The 25195-nt window shown below is 39.6% G+C and overlaps 1 long non-coding RNA gene across 1 annotated transcript; it reads right to left on the reverse strand.

Annotated features, from left to right (window-relative positions):
* Positions 1 to 5945: 5945 nt before the first annotated feature.
* On the reverse strand, positions 5946 to 13795 carry LOC307011026. Its single transcript, XR_013800334.1, has 3 exons — positions 13639 to 13795; positions 7941 to 8058; positions 5946 to 6254 (listed from the first exon to the last, which is right to left on the reverse strand). It is a non-coding gene; the product is annotated as an uncharacterized lncRNA (long non-coding RNA).
* Positions 13796 to 25195: the final 11400 nt, after the last annotated feature.

A 25195-nucleotide genomic window follows, 5' to 3' on the forward strand; every position in this document is an offset into this window, starting at 1 on the left:
AAACCAACTATGCAGCTCCTAAACTTTGCCCTTTGACCCTGAACGTGGGTGCACAAGCAAGGGAAGTTTCAGCACACGTCATCAACGTTCATGATGTTCATGAATTGAAAGGCTCTACAGGCTTTAACCACCACAGTCTATTAATTTCTCTCTCTCTTTTTAAAATCGTGGGGATTTTGGCAAAAAAATATCCAAATTTGGCTAATAAACAGAGATTTGAGGCTCACACATTTTCTCTGTTTCTAGGCGGTTGTTTGCAATGTTTTTGTGATGAGACCGTTATGATGCCATTATCACGAAAATAGGTCACAAGTTTGATTATATTGATTTAAATATATAATAAATACTTTATATAAATATGTATTGATTCATTATATATAATACTTTAGAAATGTTTGTTTGGAAAATGGACAGATGGATACATTAAATTATACTGTGCGAGTCTGTGTTTTAAATGCAGAAATATGCTTGCAATGGAATGAACAAAATGTGGATGATTTCAGGCCTGAACCGTTTACCCCTCATATTGAATTTCTCATGAGATTAAACTTTTTTGTGTGTTTATACATTCTACGACCATCTCTTTTATTTGACTTAACACTGACCTTCTTACTGTTCCATCAACTTTTATCTTCAGTCTACATGGGCTAAAAAATATTTTCCTTAAATCTGTATTTCCAGTTTGGTGTCATTATTTTTGATCTGGTCAAGACATAGGTTACTGTCCACAGCACACATAAATGTTAGGAGGAATCATAATCCGGAGTTTACATTAATTGGAATGGACAATGAAAAACAGAAACCTGTTATTGTCATTGTACACGTGTGTGTATGATGGAAAAACAAAGAAAAAAGTAAAAACACAGAATGAGATGAAATCCACCATCAGGTTCTTGACAAAGTCATGACAAATCAATGTCTGCTTTGCAAAATCAATATTGACAGTTCTCAAATTTACACTCATCACCACTCAGTATGGTAGGGTGTGTTTCAGCTCCCTGTGGTAGAGCTTCAGTAAAAACAATAATAAGGTCTTAAACAAAGGCTCTACTGTAAGTGTGTGAAACCTGCTCCTCAGCTCTCTCCAAACCGTTGCCATGCTGTCCATCAAATCCCTGAGTTTATCTAAAGTAAACTCCATTACTCTCACTCACTAAAAAAAATAGGTGTAGAAACAATTTTCTCTCAGAAATGACTAGTAAAGTAAAATAAAGAAACAGCAAGTAACACATTGAATTACACAGATTCTAAAAAAGACAGTAGTATTTCTTGTAGAATTTACTCCAATAACCTTTGATTTGTTAACACTTTGAAATTTAATTTCATTCCAAATTTAATTTAACTCTAGTGTTGGGGGTAATGCATTACAAGTAACGCAAGTTAGATAATCAGATTTCTTTTTTAAGTAAAAGTAACGCATTACTTTTAATCTTTCAGCAAAATATCTGAAGAATGATGGTTGTTTTCAGTATTCCTCAAAATCAATAAGGATTCAGAACCGGGCGGTCGCCCGGGGCAAAATTTTTTCATGTCACATGGGGGGCGGCACGAGCTGTTAAAAAAAAAGAAAATCCTCTGCGCCACGTAGCGGTTTTCTATTATCTATCATTTCAATTATTGGCAAATTGGCGCGAAGGAGGTGTGCCCAGGGTGTAATTTAATAGAATCGCCACTGCCGGGTTCTACCTCAGAACGCCGCCTCACTATTGGCTAGCTCCTGTGTCAGCATCACGCATGTTTCGTGGTGCTCACGTGACCAGCATAGAACCCGGAAGTGCTGTACTGTTTACTACACGAATAGGAGATCTGACACAGAAGAGAAGAAATTGTCGAATGAAGGTTGTTATTTTTGGGGGGTTTGAACCACTAGTCACATGGACTATTTTAACTGTAAGGTTGAAAATAATCAAAGATATGTGAAAATGAACAAAGACCTTTGCTTTTACTGTTTCAACCCCCCTCTTTCTTACCCCAAGGAGCATTTGGAGTTCCTAAAGGCAGAGGTGATGATAGTGCTTAAGGCCTGTAGGCCAAAATGTACATCGGGAGTCTACGAATTGTCAAACCTTCTAGCCTGGGTTTCCCCAGACTGCCTTTGCTCAGCGCGATTTTATTCTCGCTGAAAGGCAGTCTGGAAACCATGGACCTGATTTTCGCCTCGTTTAGGGAACCAATCACAGAACGGGGAGGGAGCAGCAAGACGATGACGACATCTTTGCGACACAACTAAGCAGTTTGTTTATATCTATGGAGTCAACATGGCAGCAGACGCGAAGCTACCTTTTGATGCAGCCTTAGATATTGTTCTAAGTAGTTTAGATCGCAATTTTATTTAGAAAAAAGAGCAGCGTTTGGCGTTAAACCATTTCTCTACATACGTCATCTGGTATAATGGAAACGATTGGCTATGCGCATTTGATAGACATTCTTAGCACCCAATAAACGGCGCCGGCGCATTCGTAAACCACGCCTCAAATACGACAAAATTAACATGTGGTTCCCAGACCCAAGTCTCAACGAGAATTGGGTCTGGCGTTAGCCAGGCTACAAACCTTCAGTAAGATGGGGGAAGTTGAAATTATCTGATTGGTCAGTTTGAACGTCTCACATTTGGGTTTCAGTCACATGGTCAAGGAAGGGATAAAAGAATATTGCATCTGTCTCTTTTATTCTCTGGCTCTCTTTCTTGGGGCACTCTTTCTTTGCCTCCTCTTTTCTTTGTATCGTACTCTCTACACACTCTCTCTCCCTCTCTTTTTTATCTCTCAGATAACATTTTACATATATGCTGGGTACAATTAATGGTATAAGTTTTTATCATCTCATATAGGCCTATCTATTTTGTAACTATTTTAAGTGTAACCATAACCATATTGTCATTAAACCCTTTCAATTACAAATAATGTGCTAACTAGTTTTGATTTGGTATTGACTTTGATTGCAATACAATATCGTCCTCTCAAACATATTTAGCTATTGTAATTGCGCTTATTTCCGTCATTGTTGTAAATAGCAGTGGGTGGTAATAAGTACAGTTTTCTATCATCTTGCTGATAATGTTTCTTTAGTCATTCGACAGTCCTACAGCCTGAACCACTGTAGGAAATCTTGTAAAAAAAAAATTATACCTCTCTGGGCCTTAAAAGTTGCAATGACATTGCGGTCTATGGAGGGATCAGAAAGCTCTCGGATTTCATCAAAAAATATCTTAATTTGTGTCCCGAAGTTGAACGAAGGTCTTACAGGTTTGGAACAACATGAGGGTGAGTAATTACTGACAATCCAGGATTAATTAGGCCTACTAACTCACAAGAAAGTGAACAGTATGAAACACGTTAGGCTAATGTTAAAATTAAGCTATTATTCTAAAACAACATATTCAAATCTGTTGTCAAATATGGTGGTGAATTACCTGTTTATTCCAGCAGAGGTCCTCGTAAGAATAATAACTTCATGAGAACTTGAACATCCATCCCACCGAGTGATGACAAGCATACCTACAACATTACATCTTTTCAGCGTGTCATCTTTTTTCTTTTAAACTACTTCTCTTTCCCTATCTCTCCATTTCCCCCCAATAATTCTCTCTTGGCCTTCTTGTTTTCGCTCTCTTTCTTTCTGTACGCCTGTCTTTCCCTCTTTCTTTTGTCCGGTGCCCTTGCCAGATTGGGATTACTCTGCGATGTTATCTGAGTACTTGGGGTTTGTTCAGTTGTAATCTGGTTCTTTGCAGTAAGGTAAAAAGCAGAAATGTTTTCCCATAAATCAAAAATAGCATCCATCTGGATCCGTCTCACTAACTCGTTCACTCTCTCTTTTCCCTCCTCCCCTCACATATCACATTTTTGTGGATAAAATCTCAAAACAAAAATCAAAACAAATCAAAACAAATCTCAATGAAATTAGTCTAGTGCGGCAGGCTGAGTCTGAGATGACTCTGAGGCTTCTGATTAGAGCTCCATCTGAAACTGTACATATTCACATTTTCCATGATCCTATCAACAAAAACAACTCAGGACTCATGATGTCTGCGTCTCTTGTGACCAGAGATGAGATTTCTCAATCACCTACACCCTGCAGCTATGCCAAAACTGCGGAAGACATCAAAAGTTCAGCGCAAGATTTCCAGAAGTTGAGGCCGTCCAGGGAACAGGAAGTCAAAGGCTTCCACTGTGATGTCAGCGATAGAGAGATAGATAGAGGAAAAGATGGAGAAAGCGGAGCGAAGGTCGGAGGCTTTCTCCCTGTTGTCTGATGGAAAACAATGAGAGTCTGCATTCGACTGAGGTCAGTCATTTGTTTTAACAAGGGATTTCGCTAATCTCAGAATTGAGTCTGATTAATACTACAATCTGAATGCTTCACTCCTCTGAAAATCATATTTCAAAGTCTCTCAGGAAAATAAGCCATGACTAAAACTCCAGAGGAGAGCACGATAACGAGAAAAGGAACAATTTAACAAGATTACAGCAGTATTAGAGGTCCAGCAGTGACAAGAAAAACAGGAACAGTAACACGTTCAGTTTCTTCTTAATGGGTTTCAATAGAAGATGCCAAGTAGTTCTTCAGCTGGAGTTCTCTGGTTTCTGTGAAAGCCAATCAGTTCAAGTTCAAATCAGAGCTTTTTGATCAAAATTGTTGTCTCAGACGGTTTCACAGTACTTGAGGCCTGAACACCCAAACGTTCAGCCAAATACTCCCTTAGAGCAATGAAAGAAACCCATCCTCCTCCGAAACTGTCTTACTGTTTGTTCTGATTCAGCAGTCAATAAAAAAAGAATTGAAACAAATAGTATGACAAAGTGCTAAGGGCCTGTCTATAAAATTCATTTTTTTTTTACAGCTAGACATACTGAATCAATAGAAAGAGAGAGATTTTATACAATAGTTTAATCAGTGTTGGGGAAAGTTACTTTTAAAAGTAATGCATTTCATTACTCTAAAAAAAGTAACTTTTTATGGTAAGTAATGTGTTGCGTTGCTTTGTTTTCACTTGGGTTGGGCTTGGTTGTTTGTTTTTAATAACAAAAAAGTTATATTTTTAGCAAATGTACACAACATTTGATGTTTATCGAAAGCCATTTGGAATTATATACAGTTGAATTGGATCATCGAAGGTCAGCAGACATTGGTTAATAAAGTGAGATTAAAAACAAAGTATATATATTATTATCATATTTAATTATTGCAGGTTAGTGTAATATTCTAAGTTTGCATTGCACTGTTTTCATTAATTTTGAGGAATACACACAACGCCTCTGCACTTCCGATTTCTCTCAACATGGGGACAGGTCAGGAGAGGTGTCTATAAATGGGAAAACAAAGTAACTTTCATTACTTATTTGAAAAAGTAACTTTTTGTAAATTTAAAAGTAATGTAACTTTAGTTACTTGAAAAAAGGAATTTGATTACGTAACTCATGTTACCTGTTATGCGTTAACCACCAACTCAGAGTTTGATAAACAAGAAGTTACTATTGAGCAGCTCATGTTTTAGAAAATATTACCAGCCTACTTTTTGCTCCATCAATGAAAATAGTTCCAAACAAAGCAAAATCTATCCACCAAACATAAGTGGTGTTCCTGAATGAATCAGTGTTTTTGATTTGAAACGGTTTATTGAATGATTAACGCACTTAAAAAGACTGACTGACTGATTAATACAGTGAAAACGGCAATATTGTGAAATATTATTACCATTTCAAATAACTCTTTTCTATTTTAATATATTTTCAAATGTAATTTATTCATGCAAATGGCAAAGCTAAATTTTCTGCAGTCATTGCAGTGTCACATGAATCATGATTCTTCAGAAATCATTCTAATATGTTTTGGTGCTCTAGTAACAATTCTTTAATAATATAAATGTTGAAAAAAGTTGTGCTGCTTAAAAAAAATATATTATTGATCCCAAACCTTTGAATGGCAGTGTAATGCATGTTAAGTGCAAGCACAGGTTCCTCTGTATCTACTGGAAGTTTTTCCAGAAACAGACTCCCAGTGTGTGCAGTTCTTTTTCTTCTTCTGATAACCATTTGAAGATGAGTGATGAGCTTTCCCACACTGCAGTGGTTTATCAGAAACTTCAGCCAACTGGGTCCTTGTTCTTCTGTATGTGGGTGGGTGGGTGGTTGTGAGTCTCTAGCCAAATAAGACTTCATTCCTCTCTCCGCTACCCGTCATTTCTCTTTCTCCCTCACTAGGGATTCCCGGCGTTGCCAAACCATCCCGCTGCGAAAACATCTCCAGTCCGTCTACATAAATACAAACAGAAAATAGTTTACTTTATGATTTAGAAAGGTAACCAGATACAAGGACTTATCTTTCTGAAATGTTGCTCTGCTGATAGCAGTTGGCATGCGCATATCTCTTTGTCCATAGGGTAATCAAGAAAATGTTTAGATATTCATATTGCTGAAGTTAACATATTTCAAAGCTGCAGCTAAAATCATCCAGAGAGTTTGAATAACAGAGATAATGAAAGGCAGAATGCTTAAAAAAAAAGAACAGGCGAGAGGAGTTATAGAGCTGGTGACGGCACCCTCGTTGATCTGTCCAATTAGACGGCTAAATTGTTCCCACATTGAGACTGAAATGCAAATGGTCTGCCTTTCAGGGACAGAACTAATGAGCTTCGCTGGGTTACCACAGTGTTACAGCTGAGGTGGCAGATATTACTGTACAGCTCTCCTCTAATCTGACCCATTAACTCTGTGTACACACAGATCAATGTGAGTGTGCAGGGAGCCATGGACTATAATGACCTAATGAGAGAGTCTCAGTATGTGTGTGTGTGTGATGTGGCCATGCAGGGACACTGATTCGACTGTGGGTTGGCAAGCGGCAGCGTACACCTCGAAAACTCCAAACAATCAACAACAAAATCTCCTCGACTTGATTAACCACAAAAATTCTCCGAAATACCAAAGTGAAACTGGAAAACAGAGAAAAATGGACTGAAGGAGAGAAAGAGATCCAAATATGGCACAAACAGAGAACATTCCAGACTCAGGTGAGCGCTATGATGATACCTGTCTGAAACAGTGGAAAAACAAGGACTGTATCTGAAATCACCACCTACTGTATACTCTCATTCACTATTCCCTATATTCACTAATATACAGAAGTCCAGTTGAAGGAGGGACTGAAACCGAGTGAGTGCATTTAGACACTGAGGACACCAGTGATGCAGGAATAAATAAAACAAGAGTCTTTAACCCTACACTGGGGGCACTATAGTATGGAAGCTTGTTTCTGCCACAGAATGAAAAAATTGAAAAGATAATTGCGACTTTTTTTCCACAATTGTGGGATCTTCAGCTAGACCCTCACAGTACATTGGTCCTTTGGTCGTACACTCGTATTGTGGTGCGTTATGGGATTTAATGAGCGCACATGGTAACTCCCACTACAACATTATAAATGGCTGCCCCTTAAAATAGTGCACTATATAAGAGTAAGGATGATTTCTGAAACAGCTAAAGTAAAACCTGTGTCTGTGCTGAAAAAATACCCTAAAGTAAGGAAAGCTAGTTTGCTAATCTCAGCTTGGCAGATTTTTGTTGTTTCACCAGAAAGTCGAGTTATGACATTTTAATAAAAACAAATTACAAGTACAAAACTTAAACATGAATGAATCATTCACAATATTTCCATTTCATGCTGACTTTAAAGATGTAAATTAACTAGTACCGGCTCTTACCATACTTGGTAAATGCTCGCCACCGTTCCTATGTTAGATTTGCCTGTTTTTAAGGCAGTTCTGCACATTCGGTGAATGACATGCTGCTTCAGAAATGCAGAATGCTTTTTCCCCCACTTGTGGAGGAAAATCAGATCAGTCTAATCAGAGGGTGATTGCACACTTGGCCCTAATTCCCTTCACACTTAATACAGCCACCTTTACTCAGTCACCCCTTGAAAACGACTGCGCACATTACCTGATGAGTTATTTCACCCTCGCCCACCACTGGGCGGCTCTGCAGATTTGTAGCTCTTGGTTCCACTCCAAACAGACCAGGAGTGATAACGCTGCCGCAACAAGCCTCTGTTTATTTCCTGAGAAAACAGTGAAGTGGGGGTCAGTGGAATGCGAACCAATGTCCGAACTCGCACCAGTAAAGCAAACATGCTCCAGATTTTACAGCCAACATATTCGCAGGCCAGGGCTGGTGTTTTTCTTTGCCCCTTAACCGAGCAGCAAATCAGTCCAGAGCTACTGCTAGCAGCTGCAATCTGTGGTCGCTTATCAGCCGATCAAGCCGTCTGGAGCGCCAAGGTTCCTCCATGCTCTTAAACGACGTTTACGGCAGCCTTAATTCTTGGTACAATGATTGTAACTCCTCCTAAGGCTGACCTCAAGTGAACGTGCTAATTGCATCTGGTTGATTGTTTCTTATCTAATGTCTAAACACAGTCAATTAACTATTAAGGTATAGTTTGTATATGGTGTTCATCTGCTGCATATGTTGTCAAAACATTTAACCAAGATTGATATACTATATATATATATATATATATATATATATGTATATGTATATGTATGAAGACTTCAGATGCAAAAGCCTCAAAGTTCCATCTGAAATCTTCTTCTAAAATGAGCATTTTTATCAAGTTTGTATATTTAAGTTCAGTAATTTCACTTTAATGACAATTCATAAGTAATTTTCTTTACCATTAAAGTGAATAACTGACCATAAACATACAAGCATATATATATATATATATATATATATATATATATATGACTAAGAAGTTTTTAATTTACATTTTAATAATATAATTTTTTTCACAATTTGATTTCTGACTTGCGATGCACTGTCACGGGTTGAGGTAGGGTTGAAGTGAGGACTCAAGGATGCAGAGGAATATGGGCTTTATTAAAGTAAAACAAAACAGAAACTATCCTGTGGGGAAAAACACTACACTAGACTTGGCAGGAAACACACACGACAGGACTCATCAGACAGGCAGGGTAATGGCGCTGATCCACTTGTCCGTGGGACACTTCTGTCGCGCCACACTCCACTTTATCCCTATGGGTGACGTCAAGCGACTTTGTCGCGCCCGCAAAGTATTCAACGCAAGGCGGCGCTTCATTGGAAAAAATGCCGCGATGCAAAAATCTGGCCGATGCCCATCTTTATGCAAATTATCCAATAGAAGCAAGCACATGGAGACAGGGGGAAGTCTCTCACGGGGTCCTTTGTTAGACTGGCTGCTGGCTCAAAACCACGCCCATAGCGGTAAACTAGAGGAACGCCCATCAAAGTGCAAATGTGGGGAGGCTGTCGCGTCGCGACACCACGCGACAGTCGTGTCGGACAAGTGGATCAGTACCGTAAGAACAGCATGCGACGATGTGCGACAACGATCTGGCACAGGACAGCAAACACAAGGGGAAAAAATGGGACAGCAAACAAGGCAGGTAACGAGGGAGGACAGGTAGGGAAACTGAACCAATAATAAGATAACAAGATGGGCGGGGTCAGACAATAGATAAGAGAGCGCATGGCACAGGGAAGCATGACGAGACAAGTTATGTGCTCACATCAAACATGAACATCACACACAAGCACATGACCAACAATAACCAATTGCTAGCCATGAGCTTACACAGAACAAGACATGAACATGCAACTAATGAGACACTAGCTGAGTAATGCTGCGTTCACACCAAACGCAAATAGAACGTCAAATTCTCGTCTACCGCGTCTAGTTTGACGCTTTAACATTTTGAATGCATTCGCGCATCTAAAGCAAGCGTTTGAAGCGAAATCCACTTCTTGTGGGAGGGGCAGGTGCTAGGAACCCTGACAGCACAAGTGTTCGTTCATTGAACAGAGGAGAACTGGCCCCCCGACTGAGCCTGGTTTCTCCCAATATTGTCACCTGATGGAGTTTGGGTTCCTTGCCACTGTCTCTTTTGTTCTGCTTAGTTGGGGATCTACGTAATAGATCTGAATTACGTAACATTGAACTGACTTCAGTTGAACAATGACACTTTTCTTTTAGAGCTGCTGTACAGTCGTATGAACTATGCTTGCATCATTTAATAATTTTCCTGTTATCACTGTAACAAGTTGTATTGTATAAAGCGCTAGGCCTATATAAATAAGGGTGACTTGACTTGACTCCTTTCTATGATATGACTTTGACATACTATTAATTTGATAAGTTAATATTAATAATCAAATATTAAAGGGTAACTAAACACTAAACCAACTTTTTTTAGTTAATGATCTGTACGAATGGAGCTTCATAAATGCTGTTCATTGATTCGAGTACTTTTTTTAACATTTGAGTATAAAGTGTTTTAATTTTCAAATATATGGTGTAAAAACGTCTGAGTGCTGCCCTCTTCAGGTTAAACGGAATCTCCTGAAGCAGGGGTACTCTCTGACGTAGGGTACTCTCTGACGCTGCGAGCTCACCACGCCCCTGGCAGCCCCTGGTATAAAAGCATCTGGTTCCGTCAACACCAGAGCGAGTCAGGAGCTGGAAATTGGAATTACGGGTTTTGAAAACGATCAGGATAGCGTATTTTAGCATCTAGTTAGCATAGCATTTATAGTTATTTAGATTATTTTGTGTAGCCTAGGTAGTTATTTAGCATAGTTGTTAGTGTTGTTAGAAGCATAGTTAGTTAGTAGCATAGTATTGCATCAGTTAGGATAGTGTAGATTTTTAGCATTAGCTTTATCTGTGTTTAGTACAGTGGTTAGGCTGGTATAGGTGTAGTGTTGCCGGTTGCAACAGCACTGCTGGACTGTATAACTTTCCACCAGACTTAGAAATTAGCGCCAGTGTTTACATGCACTTGTGTGCCAAACGCTGCTCTTCCTGCATGGACTCCACAACCGCCGGCGCGTTTTGCTGGATATTTTTTTTCACATAGCGGCAAAATATGCTTAACGTAGGTCAATAGTAATAATAATCCACTCAGATACTGGCCCCATTCTCTCGTTGGATGCCGATCGCGAGGCGGGAGTTAATGCGATGCGACACCGCAGTTTGAGCTAGCGGCTCGAATTGATATGATTTTAGCTCTGTGTCCACAGACAATTCCTCCACTTCAGGTGAGAAAAGTCCTCAACTTTAAATGACCGCTCTGTTGCAAAGCTACTTGCGTCACTCTCCATCTTAGCGAGTCTGACAGCAGCTGTCAGTCACTGCGGGTCTGTCAATCACCCGCTCAGCCCCGCCCTCGGTTCGTCCGTTGGGCTCTGCCCACTTTTCCAGCATTTTTCAAATATTGCCAGTGGGTGTAGTCAGGCTCTGACCAGGGGTTTAGTTACCCTTTAATAAGCAGTAAACCTATTGAGTTAAAATATTATTTTAGGATTTTTCTTCATTATGATATCATGATGGCTGTATCACCCACAATTTGTTTTACTTTACTTTACAAAAATGTCAAGATTAAATTTAATTCAGAAATAAATAACATGCTCTTCGTATAAGAGGTTTTCTAGTCACTATTTATGTTAATTGCATTTTTTATTTATTCTTGCATACATTAATGTATATTAATGTATAGGAAAACAAACAAGCGTCATGTCACTGACCAAGACACATGTAGAGACAAAGCTTTGGTTAAAATGCTAACTGTCACATTGCCAGATATGGGCCTAACTTCTGATATCACTCTTGAAATATCTCTAATAATAATAAAAACGTTAACTATGCTTCTTCATGGTGCCAAACAAATCATTAAAAGCTGTAAGTTTGAGATGGAGTCTCATGAAGCGGCTGAAGGACTTTTGGGACTTCATATCCTGTACTGAAATACAGTAACATTAACATACATGTTAACACAGTTTACAAGGCAATAACCTCCCTCAAGGGAACCAGTGACCCAGCCTGCAGACTAAATCTATTAAAGCTCAGGAACAAACTGCTTTTGAACACAGCACACACTCGTAAAACAGACCACAGTCCTTAGGTTCTGAATAGAGGTTATGACTTTGCCATTTTAGCATGAGGATTTGCTACAACTATGCATGACCTTTCCTCCCTCTGCATACTTACTGCTAACATGAGAGCCTTCACAATACCTTCTGCTCTGTTTAGGTTCAAAATTAATACAAACTTCTAGGAGCTTGTCCTGATGTTACCCAAAAAATATTTGTGAGGGGATCATGTATCATGGGGATCTCAAATATGACTCGATTTCCTTTGGCTTCGGATCTGCGCCGAGGGTTTATTTGGGTGAAGGTGCAGAGAACGAGCGAAGAGAGAATCAAAAACGTGTTCACACACAATGAACTTGAGGTGGGAGTCATGGGAAACTCAGAGATGAAGCAGTCTTCACATTTTGCGTGAGATTGCAAAAATAGCCGCAAACAAACCAAACGAAGTGGCAGAATGCAGCTGATTCAGACATTGGGTAATCCAGGCCTTATGGTGGATGTGGAGTCGATTAGACACCGCGGAAATTACGAGTGTAGGAAGATTCAGCCTTTGTCACCGTTCCCTGTGTGGTTGGGACAACACAGCTAGGTAACCAAATAAAACAACAGCATGTTCAAGATCTGCATTATGTCAGACGGAAAGTGAGTGACCCTCCTATAGCCCTTAACTGAAATTAAATCTTTCATTAGCGGAGCCTAGGTGCCAGAACCTGCCTCATTCTCACACAGGAGGGCAAGTCTTTGTGGTCACACAGGGAAATGCCTTTCCAATGTCTCAAATCCCCCACATGCCATGAGCCAAACCTAAACCACAGCAGTGAGAAGGGAGCAGCGCTGTCTGGCGAAATCAGGCAGCTTCCAGTGCCAAGAGCTGCCATTACGCTCAGCTACTGTCGGCAAAGGCGAGACCTCGTCAAGACCGCGTGGGTGGAAGGCGAAGCACATGAGGTTTAGTACATCGCCTACACATACAGTACACACCACTGCCTGTGTAATGTCAGGCCAGATTTAGGTCCCGCTCTTTTAATGTCCCTGGACATAAAGGGCCAGAGCAAGTACAGTTCTGTGAAGGCACTTAACATCTGCATTGCCTCTAATTCCAAAAAGCCAAAGGGAGGGGTGAAGCAATTCTCCTCCTCGTGTCAAGCCAAAACCATCATCATTGGGCAGAACTTAGTGGAGTCAGAGCCACAGAAACAGGGCAGTTCTTATCCTAAAGGGCAAAGGTGACTTGTTTAAGTCAATTCTAATTTGCAGTGCATTTGTAGTGTTTTCAAATTGGTTGCTATAGCGTCACCTACTCTAACCTCAAGTCAAACCTCTGAAAATCAGCCGATGCGAGTGCTGTAGGCAACTTTCATCTGCAATAATCTGTGGTGGTGTTGAGCTGCTCTACTTATATGCTGCGAATTACACTGCAGATCCAAATATGGAGATGTAATACATCTGTTTGGCATGTTTGTGCGTAGTCTCAAGAAAGAAAGTAACATTTACTGCCCAACATCAGCCTTCTTGTCTCAAGGCAAGGGAATTTTATGTCTCCTGACTGGGTCTATAACAAATGGGATTTATTAATCCGGTCTAGGAACTGGACTTCACACAGCCAAGGTGTCTGTATCAAACCCAGGCTATCTTTCGCAGCGGGTTCTAGTTTTAGACCAGACGCCTGATGGTAAAAATGATTTGGGAAGCATCAAAACTCAGATTTCTCAAAGCCGAAAGCCATTACCTGTTCCAGCAACACCTGTTCTGCAGTCCTCCTCTCGTCCTTTTCATCCCTCTGTTTTTCCCTCCGCCCCCTCCTGCAACAGGTCCTTGTAAACAAAGTGCTGAAATCTCTCAGGGGGTTGAGTATTTTTACAAGCCAGCACATTGTGATGAATATATCAAAGCTCTACTGGAGGCTGCGCAGGCTTTTATGGGCTAATAAATTAGTTCGGGCCCTGCTGGGGAACACACTGCTGCCCAGGGCCTAACCACAGAAGAGACCTGGCACAATATGATAAGCTAAGGGGAAACAGAATAGCGGATAACCGCGAGGAGCGTTGTTGGCCAGGTAGGAGAAGCTTTCTCTTGTACAGGTGGGCTTCGTGCTGCTAAGGGCTGTTTGGACTTATTGAAAACTGGCAATCCACAAATGCAATCATCATTTTTACTGGCATTTAAACCTTGCATGGTTGTAACTATAGTGGCCAAACATACTGCAATAAATAAACAAATAATTAAAAAGTTTTTTTTTTTTGTTCAAGCATTTTTAAATATTTCAATGGAACACTGATTAAAATGTTTTTCAGTGCAGCCTGTGAAGAGTATCAATGAGTCCTCTACCACACAGATTTAAAAAAAATTACTTCTTGTAGTTTAACTGTTCCAACAGCATATGGGCAGTAAATCTCATTCACACTGAGAATAAGCACTGTTTTAGAAAATTGTACATGTGTGCCCAAGCGGTGGTTGTGTAGCATCTCATTTAAAGTGTGCTCAGAACAGAGCATACTCGACTGATGAAACACCAGCTCATTTGGCCGGCAGATGTTTGTAGGTTTCTCTCTCACATAAACTAACGCAAACAAAGCCGAACAATTAAACACAATGTACTTTCTGTTGGTCTGAAAATGGGTCAGCACTTCTCTAAACAAACAAAAAAAAACTTCCCTTTTAAAATGTGGTGTGTTCTGCATCAGACAGAAAATAACACAGCTATGCCCTAATTAATGTCTTCTGACATCAACCAACTGTCCTAGACCATTTCTTGTTAGCATTCCCCAGCTGTTGTTTTTATGGATATACATAGTCACTTATAAACTTTGCGTACGGATGGACATCGTACAGAGCTGAACAGGACCAGCCTTGCAGAATCTTTTTGGCTACAGGTGTTTATCTCAGAGTGGATTCAACAGGATTTTTTCCTTGATACTTTGCATAAACAAACAGAGCCATATTACAAAATGACTCACTGCAAATCCCAAAAGACAGAAAAAAAATTAATTGTAGGAAAAAGAGATTCTATTTTAGGGCCAGGTCACACAGAAATATTTTTTAATATTTCCAATTTTTTTAATAGTTAAAAAAAGAAGAAGCTAGTACTGTAAGAGCTGTGCAGGTAAACCCCACAAACGTTCTAGTGATTGAATAATATAAAATTGGAAGGGACAAAATCATATTTAAATGCTTTTATATTAATTTCCTTCGAGAAAGAACACAATGCTGCTTTTTCTTGTCTCAACGCAAATGCATTGAAATATAAGGGTGCGTCTCAATCAGCGCCCTAGTTCCCTATAGTTCGTGAATCAGTATATCGTGTGCACAAATTCGGCCACTGGTAAGCACAATAAGTACCCTGGCTCACTACACATTGGGACACTAATGGTGACAACATCCTCATTGTACAATGTCACTACTGGTGTTTAAGAACAACCAGTAACATTTAAAATGTCATTTAAAGTACATTATGATAAATACATTGATTGTTACATAAATCTGGAACATATTGAGCATCGATCCTCTCTGGTTTTCACGGTGCATTGAGGGACTTTTTAGGGAGCGAACATTTCAGTTCACAGGAAGGATTTTGCCTTAAAATGGCCGACTCTCTGATCAGTGCCCTGACTACTGAACTAGGGAGCAGGTTGAGACGTACCCATAAATTTGACCATGTCCCTTAAGGGTCTCTGTACCGACCGTACTATGACTGAAAGAAAAACTAAACATGAGATGCTAAAAAAGCAGCAAGATGTGGCACAATGATCAAAAATGTTTGTCAAGTTCATACATATTGTAGCACGGTGGAAAACACAAACTAGTAATGGGAAGTTTGGATCATTTTACTGACTTGGATCTATGAATCTCGATCATCAAAATGTGACCATGGACCACAAAATCAGTCACAAGGGTAATTTTTTTTTGTTAATTGAGATGTATACACCACCCGAAAGCTGAATAAATAAGCTTTACATTTATGTATGGTTTGTTAGGATAGGACAATATTTGGCCGAGATAAAACTATTTGAAAATCTGGAATCTGAGGGTGCAAAAAAATCTAAACATTGAGAAAAATAAATGTTTTATATATTTACGGTAGGAAATTTACAAAATATCTTCATGGAATTTCAATTCAGTTTCTGCGGTTACTTGCATTCCTCTGCGGTTGGCTTGTCAGTAGCGCGGTACTATGCGGTTATCGCGACAGCCCTACTTGAGTCATTCGTTCATCACGTGACAGCCATATAAGCTGAGCTATGCAGTCGATACCATCGACAGTATATAAGATGTACACAGCGACCCCATAGGTTTCAATGAAGAAAAGTAAAGTCAATTAGAAGCACTCACTTCCTGATGGCTGGGCGTAGTGCGCAGGCTCAAACTGAGCTTGACGACGTAGATGTGACGTGAGCAACCTGTCTGACAGCTGTAGGTCTTCTAGTAGCTGTGCCGAGAGAAATCTGAATCATTTCCTTCCGAATCTCGCAGAGACGGAGAGCGTGAGTATTAGCTGTCCATGAGCTAGCAGCAGGAGCAACTTTATCACCCTCTATGGACTTCTCCCTTGACTTTATGTCTCCACGTCCCCCCGATTGCTTGCAAGCTTCTCTGCCTGTCTATACGTTAATTTCTCGACTGTGCGACAGAGAGTCGAGTGGTTATGACGCAATCATTAGCCTATTTTTACAAAAACTGCTTCTACAGGGCCATAACGTAAGATACCATAGAAAAAAGGTAATGGAGCCTTTTATACATTATCGTGTTTCTTTAGAAATAAATAATGGACAAATGGAGTCTTTGGATGCCTCAGATGTAAAGTTATTCGCTGTCAAAGTGACGCCAAAATGAATGGAAGTCAATGGAATGCTGGTGATGGTCTGCTACAATGGCGGCCCCCAAGGGAAGCTTCAGTTTCCGGCTGATGGATTACATAAACTCCATTGCTGATTCCAAGTGATATCAAGGGCTTAGGACGTTTCAATTCAGCCCATTGCAGTTTCCGCCAGAAGTGGGCACTCGTGCAACGTAAGCAATGACGTACATCCGAGTGAACGAGACGGAGGGAAGTTAGCGAGTGAAGGGCATGACAATTTTGGACTGGAACGCAGCATAGGAATTAATTAGTTCATCTCCTGAGTCTTCGGGTTCGAGTCGTTCGTTCATCACATGACAGCTCCATTATAGGCTATAAGGCTATGCAGTAGGTACGCGTCTTCGGGTTCGAGTCGTTCGGTCTTTTGTCACCCCAGACAGCAACATTCTAGCTGTGTTTACATGGACACTTATAATCGGATTGACGGCTCAATCGGACTAAAAGACCTTCATGTAAACACCTTAATCGATCGGATTGAGCTTGATCGGAATGAAATTTCGATCGGATTGAAAGGGGTGGTTTATTTCCTTTGTAATGCGATCGAGAGAACATGTAAACACTTGATCGGATTGAAAACAAGGGGGGAATCCAATGGGCCTCCATTGTAGCAGACCATCACCTGCTGTTAGCATTCCATTGACTCCCATTCATTTTGGCGTCACTTTGACAGTGCATAACTTTACATCTGAGGCGTCCAAAGACTCCATTTGTCCATTATTTATTTCTAAAGAAACACATCAATGTATAAAAGGCTCCATTACTTTGTATCTTAGGTTATGGCCCCATAGAAGCCGTTTTTGTAAAAATAGGCTAACGATTGCGTCATAACCACTCGACTCTCTGTCGCACAGTCGAGAAATTACCGTATAGACAGGCTCGCAATTTCAAGCTCGCAAGCAATCGGGGGGACGTGGAGGTATAAAGTCCGATAAAGTCAAAGGCGAAGACCATAAAGTTGCTCCTGCTGCTAGCTCATGGACAGCTAATACTCACGCTCTCCGTCTCTGCGAGATTCGGAAGGGAATGATTCAGATTTCTCTCGGCACAGCTACTAGAAGACTTACCACTGTCAGACAGGTTGCTCACGTCACATCTACGTCGTCAAGCTCAGTTTGAGCCTGCACAGTACGGTCAGCCATCAGGAAGTGAGAGCTTCTAATAGGCTTCATTTTTCTCCGTTGAAATCTATGGGGTCGCTGTGTCCATTTCTTTTACTGTCTATGATTGAAAACCGAAACTGTAAGGACTGCGCATGTGCAATGACGTTAAATAGCGTAACGGAACGAGCTGTTCTTCCTGTTGAATAAAGTGTCATATAAATAAGTGTCCTGTCATTCTAAAATTCTCATTTCACTCAGGATCTGTGAAGTGAAGCAGGACAACGTCCCACCAGTCCTTGTTTTGGATTCTCATCCACAGACGGTTTTGGCCGCGGGGAGGGGCATGTTTACTGCGTGATAAATATAAGCAGCACGGCAAAACGGTTCATGCTCATTGTCTCCAAATCATGACCAGAGACGGATTAATATTACATCTGCTGTTTAAAACAAATAAAGAACCAATAGAGGAGAATAGTTATGCGCGAACCGCGGGAAACGCTGTATATTTGTGCAGTGTCCGCATGTCAAAAAATCAATTACGATTTGAAACTTGTCACATCAATCGTATTGATTTCATTCCGATTGAACCAAAAGGTGTCCATGTAAACGTAGCTAGTGTCGGCCTAGATCCGGCCCACATCTGGTACACATGACAGGACAGATCTGGGCCGGATCCGGGCCGACAATTAATGCTGCCTGGGACGTAACTGTATGTTGTTATTATTTGTTTGGCAAAGAACCATTATGACGGAAATTGAAAAAATTATAAATTGTAAGAAATAAAAAAAGCTAAAATTAAAAAACGGACTACGTGCTTGTTTGTAAGGAAGTTTAGGAATTATTATTTGGGAATATTCTACAACATAAAATACATAAATATTACCCCACTTGGGATTTTTTTAAGCTGTTATGTGTCTTGAAAAATGCGGTTGCTAAGTGGGGAAATGGGACTTCAGACAGAGGCTGTCGAGGAGAGTAAACGTCATCACGATGTAAAGGCAAGCTCAGTCTGCTTTTACAGCCTTGTGATCTTATAAACTATTCTAACTCAAACATTATGAGAAAATGTTTTTAGATAAAAACTGAAAGAGTTGTAGGAAGCTTAGTGGGGGTGACGTTGAATTCGTGGGACCGTGGTGTAGTTCGTTTATAGCCTACATTTAGCTTTTTACTTCTGGCGACTGCATTTAGGCTTCAAAATTCATAAAAGTTGTGTTCATCTGTGACAATTATTTTGATGGACAAAACGTGCAAGAATCATAAACTTTTGTTGATCACAGAGCTTGTTTTTAGCGATAATCCAAAAGCCTATGGGAAAATCCTATTGGGATTATCATATTATCATATACTCCTATATGAACTAACCATTTCTGTTTCTTGTACAGAACCTATAGGGTGTTGCGCATGCGCAGTCAACACAAAATGAACGAATCACTCTCTGAGACAACTCGATGTTCCCGAGTCATATTAATGAATCGGTCATGACCATCACTAATGTATACCCCGTTCTTAGTAAAGCGGTTAACTTTTAAAAACTCATTTGGAGACCCTCCGTTCTTTTCCATTCCGCTGTATTTTTGAACATGAGACCTTGTCATGTTGGACAGCTAGAAAGCAATTTTTTAATTGATTGACGTTAACGCAAATGTAATAAAATCAGCCAACTTCAAACAGTTAATTCATTCCTCAGCTTTAGGCTGTCTGGATCGCAGTCATCATTTTAAATAGGTAAGTGGTGAATCACATCATTTGCTTATAGCCTGATATCCTGTGTAGACTCGCTAAGGGAAGGGCAGTGATTTAGACGCTTAAATAAAAATACACAATGGAAAATGCAATGTTTACCTTTCAGCCAGCAGGTGCAGGGGTACAAAATACCTCCCGTTAAACAACAGCAGTGAGACTGAAGTTTCCACTGTAACTGATTATTATTAGCCACAAATCTCTCCGTATTACACACACACACACACACACACACACACACACACACACACACACACACACACACACACACACACACACACACACACACACACACACACACACACACACACACACACACACACACACACACACACACACACACACACACACACACACACACACACACACACACACACCTCTATCTAATGGAATCCACCTTTAATCAACTGCAGATGCACATCTTATTAAACTCCACACACCATGATCTGACTCATATGCTGTTTAGTGCTGTTAACACCAATCTCACGTATATCTTCCCCCTCTGGGCCGTGCCGGAGTGCTGCTCGGCTCCCTAAATCACCCGCCCAGTGATGCCAGCTCTCCTCCTGCTAAGAGAACAGATCAACACAGACGCACCTGGTCCTCCTGAAGAGCCACAGAAGGTGTTAAAGCTGCAGGAGTCTTTGTCTGAGAGAGAGAGAGAGAAAAAAGAGTGGGATAGAAGAATAATTTAAAAGAGAGAGAAAGACAGCCATATTAATGAACAGGTGCAAACTGAAAATTAAAGCAAGGTGTGCTGTTCCCCTTGTAAAGAGTTTTTATAGCTGGGTATCTGCTGCATGTGTCCCAGCTTCAGATATGAGAGTAGCATATTTTCCAGTGTCTGTAACTCAGTGGTTTCTCATTTCTCTCAAATGCTGATTCTCAAATGTATCTGCTTAAACTTAAATTTACGTCAAATGTATTGTTAAAATATACTTCACTCACTACGGAATGAGTTGAAACACTTTTTAATTTTGTTAATGGACTTTTCCTGCATCACCTCCCCACCTCCATTTAAATTGAATTTTTTAAAAACTTTTATTTACCAATGATGCATTAAATTGATCAAAAATGACAGTAAATACATTTATAATGTTACAAACGATTTCTCTTTTCAAATAATGTTCTTTGTAACTTTCTATTCAAAGAATCCTGATAAAAATCAGTTTCCACAAAAACATTAAGCAACACTATTTTTTTAAACATTGATATACTAAAAAATATTTATTGAAATCAAGTTCAGCTTTGGCGTCACAGGAATACGTTATATTTTAAAATAAAACCAGTTATTTTAAATTGTTTACGGTATTTTTTCCCCCCAATCAAATACATGCAGTCTTGGTAAAATAAATCTTTCAAAAACATTTAAAAATCTTACCGACCCAAAACTTCTGAATGGTATAGTGGAAACTTAATTAAAAACAACAACAAGTATTGTTAAGAAATGCATAACACACAGGCTTCCATTTGTTATACACAATACCGTTTTGTTTTTTTTGTAGATGAAGATGAAAAACCTGTCCGATGTTATTTCAAATTAAGCAAAAATAACCCCGGGTTCATTTATACCGGTTCTGTCATTTAACACCCTTTTACATGATCGCAAATCAAATTATAACTCAGCCGTGGAATTGCCTTACCTCAAAATTCACCTCAGGAGGTTGCTCATGTTCGTGATTTCACACCTGTAGCTCATTTCTAATGGGTTTAAATAATGGTGTTACAATTCGCCATGTGTTACAACACTCCTCACTTTTAAGTATGGGAAGAATGAATCAGCCACAGAGCTGAAGATGATCTCTCTTAGGCCTCATCTGCAACAGTCTAATCAAGAATTTGAGAACAATGCTGTGAGGATGTTAATTAGATAAACATCCTTGAGAAGAAATGGAGAGGTCCATCTGGAGTCCTGACACACTGGATTTGCTTTCTATTCCACTGTAGAAAAGATGGAGGTGTTTCCACAGGGTCATACACTCAAATCATAACATATTTTCACCGAATAAGACATATTCAATATGCAACCTTATACCCAGTCAATCAACAACATACTATTTCCTATCTGTTAAGAATTCAATCTCCGTTCACAATTGATTTTTTGTGGGGGGAAAACAAACATCAGGCACTAATGTGAAACTCAAATAAGCACAGCAGAAAGTTCTGCAGAAATTACAGGAAAATAAGTTTACTGGAAATAAAATAATAAATGAGGTTTGCTGTGAAGATATGGCTAGGGGTTTACCTGTGTCACCACCCGCTGAGAGCCCACGCAGAGAAGAAGCAAAGACCCTGGTCCAAATGCACTCTTTTTCTCTCTCTCTTCAGCTCTGCTTGTGGAAAATGGACCATTCGTCACGCTCATTGCTGCATTTGGAAATAACAGGGTATTTTCCCTCTCGTTGCTACTGTTGGATGAAATCTTTTGGGCATGTTGAACATTGGCTGCACCCCATGGGTGTTTGGATTTTTTATGCCTCCTTAAATTCTGGAGACTGACTGACTTTTCTTCCCCAAGCCAACTATATACATTACACTAAAGATTTTCAATTTTCCAAATGATTATTTTAATGATATTTTTTATTAATTTGATTATCTACTTTGTACATTAATTATTAATGTATTCAAGATAAAAGGATTATTCAAAAAATGATTTACGGAGCAGTCCAAGTCATACCAGCAGAAAATAAAATAAAATAATACCACCCATATCAAATAACTATCCCATCAAACAACTGACACACATGCAAAGCTCTGGCAGGGTTACAAATCAGCTGTCATTCAATCCGAGACATTTGGAATTCCGATCGAATCCGCTGAGCTTTGGAAAAGATGACAAACTGTCACACGACATTAGATGAATTAAAACCCGACTGAAGCGTTCGACTAACTCTGAACAGTACTGACCAACTGGCATAAGTGATTTACCACAGTCTCTCAGTCTGATTTGGACATGTGTATCAAATCAAGACATTTAATACCTCAAAATGCTATTGATCATTGGGCAACTTGAGTAGAATAACTTGGCCTGCTCATTTCTTCTGATTTAATAATAGCTATAGACTGTAATTAATACCAGGCTGGGATGAGATGGCACTGCAGGACAGAAGATGATGAAGAGATGTTTTAATGACGACTCATACGAACTGTATCTCACACTCACATCACATCTGAAGATCTAACCCTGATCTAATCCTCCTGGATTAAAGATTTGATTTCATCCACTAGGGGGCGCTGGGATATTGCTCAGGCCTCAGAAGAACATCCATATGCCCATCACTACACATGACACATCCATTTTCACTAAAACCACTGAGAGGCAGACAGAGGGAGTGAGGGAGATGTCTTAGAGAGCCATAAATGCAACACTGCGCATAAAAATGCGAAACACCTGCGAGCAACATGCTTAGCGCTGCGACCTGCCAGGATGTGATCAAACATGGCAGACCATGAGCTAACCGTAAGATGTAAGAGGCGAGTGAAAGCGCCCTTGCCCCTCCTCACTCTCTTTTTATGAAGGCAGAAATGAGGGGTGTCCAAAAACATTAAACCGGCAGAAATACTTTCACAGCAAGCAGGTTATTTATACGTCTGATGTGATGTCATGAATGAACATCACTTTCTTTCTCTCAGTTTATACTGTAATCCGTTTCCCAGAGGATTCGAGCTACGTGCCAGAGATGTTTAAAAGTAGCACTCAAAACTGCTTCAGATGAAGGATAGTAATAATAATCACATGCTATTTTGGAAGTAACAAGCATAAATAAATTTGATTCCTTCCAAAAGGCTCTGAAGGATGTTGAATTCATATTTCTTCTGTCTCACCTCAAGAAACCCTCCCATTTTTGTGACTTCAATGCAAGAAAGAGAGAACGAACGAAAGAAAGCGAGCTCGTAACTCACAGAGAGAGACGAAGAGATTACTCTAACATGTGTCTTCCCTTCATCTCTCCATTCCTCAGAATACTGCTGTTTCCCATCCAAGCACAGCTGCACACATTTACAGTTATAGAGAGAGAGAGAGAGAGAGAGAGAGAGAGAGAGAGAGAGAGAGAGAGAGAGAGATGGGGAAGTACCACACTCGTTTAGTGATCCAATCTTTCCTCTCTCTTGTGCCGTCTCCGTTAAGGGACTTCCCAAAAGAATTTTTAGGAGAAGTGGACACATGACGGTCAACAGAGTAGAGGAAAACGTCTAACTTGCTTTTGATTTACTTGTTCTGTTCGTGTTTAAAATGATCATTCACATACAAAGTAAGCATATTATGGCATCGGATCTGTATATAGTGCGTGTGTGTTACTAAACCATTCGGTCTCCTAGCAGCTGTAGCCAATAGACACTTTTCAAAGAGACTTTTGTTTTACATATCTGCTTTTCTTTTAACTATAGCATTTTAAAGGCATTCAACCAAATAATGTCGTTCCAAACCCGAATGACTTTCACTTTTTTTCCATGCAACTACAAGTTTTAAACACTTCTTTCAACGCAAATAATGTAATGTATCGAGACTTCCAAGCTTGAAAAAGGACACAAAACCCCATAAAAGTATCATAACAGTGTAGTCCACAAGCCATATGATTGTTTTGTATAGAACAAATTGAAAATCTTCACTGAAAGTCTTGACACCCATCTTTACACATTCATTGGAGTTCATGAAATGTCCGATTCGTGAATGAATCTTTCTTTTCAATCAGATTTCACCCAAAATCTAAACTTCTGCCATCATTTACTCACCGTCATTTAATTTCATTTTATTGAAAGTTAATGGTCACCAAAACGGTTGGGTTTGGTGACCAACATTGTTTAAAATGTCTTTTTTTTGTGTTCAACAGAAGAAACTAAATCAAACTGGTCTGGAACAAAATCAGGGTGAGTAAATTATTACAGAATTTTAATTTTGGGGTGAACGTTGAATGATCAAGTCAAGTTTAACTCACTGACTCAAATCCGGTCTCAGTGTGTTTCTTACTTTAAGCTATTGTAATACTTGAATACTTAAAAATTTGGTGCACAAGCTGTATGCATTACTTTCATGTTACTTTTATACTATTATTGTGCTTTTGCATCTGTGGCTTCAGTCAAAATTTGTAATTGCATGAAATCGAATTTTCTTTAACATGTCTCCTATAGTGCTCCATAGAAAAAAACAAGTTACATTGGTTTGGAACGACAACACACCTTAATTATCTCTGTTTATCGCTTTCTCGCCATAACAACCCAAATAATAAGAGCATCAGCGCCTCTCATATCATCGTTGAAACTAAAGGTGACATCATGGCAGTCTGTTGTGTGTTGATTACAGTGACTCATGGTTGTCCTCTGAACCCCCTGCAGTGAATCCTGTCTTTGTGACAGCACTCTATTGGTCTCCTCTGAAGAAAGGAGCATGAGATCATGCTTGTTTTTAAAGGACAATGCCAGTATAATAAAAGAGATTATAAGCAGCCAATTTTAATGTATGGTGATCATGCTTTGTTAAGCTCCAGAAATGTCAGAACAGTTCTAAAAGCAGAATAGTGTTGTTATTGTTAAAATATAAATATTAGATGAAACATTTATAAAAAGCAACTTTGCCTTGGCCTCTCAAA

Source organism: Phoxinus phoxinus, assembly GCF_949152265.1.
Source record: "Phoxinus phoxinus genome assembly, chromosome: 14".
Classification (NCBI taxonomy): domain Eukaryota; kingdom Metazoa; phylum Chordata; class Actinopteri; order Cypriniformes; family Leuciscidae; genus Phoxinus; species Phoxinus phoxinus.